At 29.2% G+C, this 5,427-nt stretch overlaps 1 protein-coding gene across 1 annotated transcript in view; it reads left to right on the top strand.

The window, feature by feature from the left end:
* Window positions 1-5,427, top strand: part of LOC123012053 (myosin-I heavy chain) — a 54,461-nt gene that overhangs the window by 17,594 nt on the left and 31,440 nt on the right. The gene's annotated exons all lie outside the window — the stretch shown is intronic.

The following is a 5,427-nucleotide window of genomic DNA, read 5'->3' as shown; positions in this document are numbered from 1 at the left end:
TATTATGGTTTTACATAAAATCAAGTTTAAAATAGAGAAAGCCTATTTCGTACAAAAATTATGTTACTTAATTTAATTTTATTATTAATGCAGTGGTTTTTGTTAATTTGTGTTTTCATAAAACTAAACGTTTTTATTTAATTTGAAAGTATTACAATTATCAAAAAATAAAAGCAGAACTAAAATATTTGAAATAATTTTGACGTTTTTTTTCCTGGTTTAATTACATAAATAATTTTGGTTCGTTTTCAATGACAATTGCAAAACTAATAGAAAACTTAGGGCCGTTTTACAGAACGTGTTAATCGCAATTAAATTTTAAACTTGACGTTTGTCAATGCAAAATAAATGGCAGCTTAATTAATTAGTTTAACTAATTCTGAATTAAATTTTAATTTCGCTTCTACTCAAAGAATTACACCACTCGTGGTAAAGGCACACGTGGAATTAATTTTTCTTCTCGCAAATAAACAATAGTTTAATTCATTTGTTGTTTTACATAAAATCAAGTTTAAAATAGAGAAAACCTATTTCGTTCAAAAATTATGTTAATTCATTTTATTTTGAAAAAACAGTTAAAAAAATATTAAGTTAATAATGATTTGTTTTTTCGTCAATGTCATTATTAATGCATAATTTTCTTTAAGAAATGGTTTGTTAAATTTTTCATTAAAAAAATTCATTATTTTTATTTAATTAATTTGACGTTTGTCAATGCAAAGTAAATGCAAATTAATACGAATTAGTTTAATTCTGAATTAAATTTTAATAATTTGGCTTTCTGTAAACTGAACTGAAGAAACTGCAATCCGATAATTTACGACCCTGTCTGCTTGCGGTTAGAAGGGTCGTCATCCAGCAGGGGCTGGTTTATTGAGGCGTCATTTTCATTTTGTTCGACTGTACATAAAGTAGCCAATTTTTTGTGCAAGATATTTTTGTAAATATTAACATTGGAGAATGGGTCGCAGTGTCATCTTAACTAAAATTTAATAATCTACCTCGCTGTAGAATCGGTTTTATAAAAAAGTTACTTATTTACGGTAAAATAATTAATGTCAGAATTTTCTTACATATGGTTTATAATACAACGTTGCTATTTAAGCAGTAACAATATTAAATCAAAGTCTACCTCGCTGAAGAGTTCTTTTTTTTTCAACTTTATAATTTTTTAATATAAATGAAAAAATTAGTTTAAGATTTCAGTCGGTAAATACCCGATCTGTTCGAGTTCCACCATGATTTACAACACCCTCTCTGCACGTGCGGTCCTAGCATTTTGTAATTTATGGAGGGTATAAAATTGGGACTTTTGGGGTTCTTTTTTCCAACAAAACAAATTCTTACAGTAGTTCTTTAAAATGAGGGTTATCATTGTTCATTATACATATTTAATCGACTCTAGTTAGATGATTTTGGAAAGAGTGAAATAGTAAATATTTACTCCACGATGAAACTAAAAAAATATGTTGAATAAAAATAAATAAAATTAGGTAATAAGTATAGGCATTATCTACAGGGTGTGCCAGAACTCGCGCCCCAGAGAAAAATGCTATATAAGGTAAGATATCAGGAACATGAAAAAATGTTTAAAAAATTCTATCTGTCAGTTATGAGAGTTTAAAATTTGTACTTCGACTCTATTTATTTCTGTTAGAAAAATAATTTTCCAAGTTTTTTTGCAACAGTCTATTAGAAGAGGAAACAAAAAAGCTGTATCCTAAATTGTAACTCTGTTCAATGTTATTTGTGGCTTTTATTGGCAAAACTTTTGTACCTTTACTAAATAATTGTAAAAAAACATATACAAGATCATCAGTATCATTAAATAGACATAAAAAAATGTCAAAAAATAAATGTCAAATTTTTTTGACAGATAGAATTTTTTAAACATTTTTTTCCATGTTCTTGCTTAAAATTTTTCTCTGGGGCGCGAGTTTTGGCGCACGCTGTATACAGGATGTTCCGTTTTTATTGTTACAAATTTAAACAGGTGATAAGATATTCAATTCTAAGACAAAAGTTTCCTATAAACATGTATCGAAAAATGCTTGGTAAGGCTACACCCCTTGGAAGGGGGCTAAGATGTTTTTGCTAATATTTCAGAAACCATTTGAGATAAAATTACAAAATTTGTTACAGATGATAATCTTTATACACCTAAACGAATTCAAACATCAAATGTCGAAATTTTTAATCAGGGGTGTACGAAACTGGGGGAGTTTAAGGTATTTATTTTGGCTTTAGTTTCTTGGTACTTTCAGCAAGAAAATCATAAGTTCGATAGTTTATCACAGAAAAGTCTCTCTTGTTTTGATACGAATTATTGTTTTTGAATAAAATTAATTTAAAATTTATGTTACACACTAATACAACATTCAAATAAATCAGAATTTACAGAATAATAAAAGCAAGAAATTCATATTTTTTAATCAACCTCAACTAATTAACATTACATTACAGTAACAATTATAACATTAATTAAATGAATTTGCTTGAATCTAAAGGAGTTGTTCAAAGTTACCACCTTTTGGGTCAATGCATAACTAAAGAAACTAGAGCCAAAATAGATAGGGTATTTTTTTACCCTAAACCCCACCAGTTTCGGACGCCCCTGATTAGAAATTTCGACATTTGATGTTTGAATTCGTTTAGGTGTAGGTATAAAGATTATCATCTGTACCAATTTTTGTAATTTTATCTTAAATGGTTTCTGAAATATTAGCACGAACCTATTAGCCCCTTTTCAGGGGGTGTAGCTCCCTTACCAAGTATTTTTCGATACATGTTTATAGGAAACTTTTGACTTAGAATTGAATATCCTATCACCTGTTTAAATTTGTAACAATAAAAACAGAACAGCCTGTATAAATACCTACCAAAATAAAGTTTTTTGACATTTAAATAGTATTAAGTCCCCCTTTGACAATCAAACTGCTTTATGTCCAAGACATAAAGGCCTAAGTACTCCAGCTGTAAAATTTGTGTATAATTTGTACATATTTTTTTACATTTATTGGCACTGGTATAAAACATTAAAATTATTTCTTAAAAGAAGGACAGTTTTTATTCTCTCTGCAAAAATGCAAATTTGGACGAACTGCTTTTTGAAAGTCTGCTCCTCAGTTGTGGACATTAAATCACCACTGCTTTATTATAGGTAATGCCTATACTTATTACCTAATTTTATTTATTTTTATTCAACATATTTTTTTAGTTTCATCGTGGAGTAAATATTTACCATTTCACTCTTTGTAGAGGTCATCTAACTAGAGTCGATTAAATATGTATAATCAGAGGCGTAACTAGAAAATTTGGGCCCTCCCGCGAAAGACGACTGTGGGGCCCCCTCTCTTCTCCGGATCGGGAGTTAAATAAAGTAAAAGAGCAGTTATGTCTCTAGTAGTCTCTAGTATTAAAAATTCTGCAAATACGAATACGAATATACAAATTTTTCACAAGTTATGCCAAACGACAAACTTCTTCTTCTCTTATTCTTTTCGTATTCTTTAAGCACTACCATTAAGTGCTTTTGCTTTTTTCATTGAGATTAATTTTGACGTCATAAAAATACATGTTTAGGTACTCTTGTCATGTTTATGTCATTTTGACTAATTTTCAAAAACAGTGATTTGTGGCATAATAACGGGTAGGCAGCCGATCAAAATGATGATTTTTTTTTCGGCAATCTGTCTCTGCGACATTCCTTTTTCAGTGAATGTTATCACCCTTACTTTATTGAAAAGAGTAACTCTATTTTTGGATTTGCGAAAAATTCAAACAAAAAAAGTTTATAATTGTCAATGAACTTTTTAAAGTGACAGAAAAATACTGCCCGAAATTTTAATTCCGCAACTGTATAAAAGATAAGACTTACTTAAAATCTTAAACAAGTAGTTTTCACAGATTACATCACGATCAGAAGTGCTTGTTCGAACATGACACTGACGCGGGAAATAGGATTATTAACAGCTGATAATATGGTGCGAACTGAAATAAATTATAACACAAAACAATTTCTTTCCAGGATTGTAGTTCCTCGAAATGTTTTGTCTTCCTCAGCCTTCGGCCTCGGCGTATTGCGCCTGGCTCGACACTGAATACGCTCGAAGAAGAGAAAATTCTGCAGTTTTTTATTTTTTATTGCATTGGCCTATAATAATTCATGTACTCGCTCTAATTTTTTTTAAACTATTACTATTATTATTATTATTATTTTTAATTTGGAAAGGGCCTTTTATCCCAAGGGCCCCCCCGCGGCCGCGGGCTTTGGCAGGTGGGTAGTTACGCCACTGTGTATAATGAACAATGATAACCCTCATTTTAATGAACTGTAGTAAGAATTTGTTTTGTTGGAAAAAAGAACCCCAAAAGTCCCAATTTTATACCCTCCATAAATTACAAAATGCTAAGACCGCACGTTCCGAAGAGAGGGTGTTGTAAATCATGGTGGAACTCGAACGGATCGGGTATTTACCGACTGAAATCTTAAACTATTTTTTTCATTTATATTAAAAAATTATAAAGTTGAAAAAAAGAACTCTTCAGCGAGGTAGACTTTGATTTAATGATGTTACTGCTCAAATAGCAACTTTGTACGATAAAGCATTTGCAAGAAAACTTGTATCAAAAATTCTGACATATTAATTATTTTTTTTTACCCTAAATGAGTAACTTTTTTATAAAACCGATTCTACGGCGAGGTAGATTTTTAAAATTTAATTAAGATGACACTGCGACCCATTCTCCAATGTTAATATTTACAAAAATATCTTGTATCAAAAAGTGGCTACTTTATATACAGTCGAACAAAATGAAAATGACGCCTCAATAAACACGCCCTTGCTGGATGCCGACTCTTCTAACCGCAAGCAGGCAGGGTCGTAAATTATCAGATTGCAAACTTGTAGTTTTAAGATAAGTAAATGCCTCTAAGAGCCGCTTTACAAAAAGCGAAATGAAAATTTAATTCAGAATTAAATTAATTCGAATTAAGTTGCCATTTATTTTGCATTGATAAACATCAAATTATTTAATTGAAAATATTGCATTTTTTTAATGAAAAATTTTAACAAACTATTTCTTAATGAAAATTATGCATTAATAATGACATTGACGAAAAAACAAATCATTATTAACTTAATATTTTTTTTACTGTTTTTTTAAAATAAAATTAATTAACATTATTTTTGAACGAAATAGGCTTTCTCTATTTTAAACTTGATTTTACATAAAACAACAAATGAATTAAACCATTGTTTATTTACGAGAAGAAGTTTTCTATTATTTTTGTAATTGTCATTGAAAACGAAACAATTATTTATTTAATTAAACCAGGAAAAAAACGGCAGAATTATTTCAAATATTTTGGTTCTGCTACCAAATTTATTTTTTGATAATTGATAATACTTTTAAATTAAATAAAAA

Source organism: Tribolium madens, unplaced genomic scaffold, assembly GCF_015345945.1.
Source record: "Tribolium madens isolate multiple individuals breed KSU strain unplaced genomic scaffold, Tmad_KSU_1.1 Scaffold_91;HRSCAF=231;Tcas5.2_LG7, whole genome shotgun sequence".
Classification (NCBI taxonomy): Eukaryota; Metazoa; Arthropoda; class Insecta; order Coleoptera; family Tenebrionidae; genus Tribolium; species Tribolium madens.
This window is presented reverse-complemented; position numbering and strand designations above follow the sequence as displayed.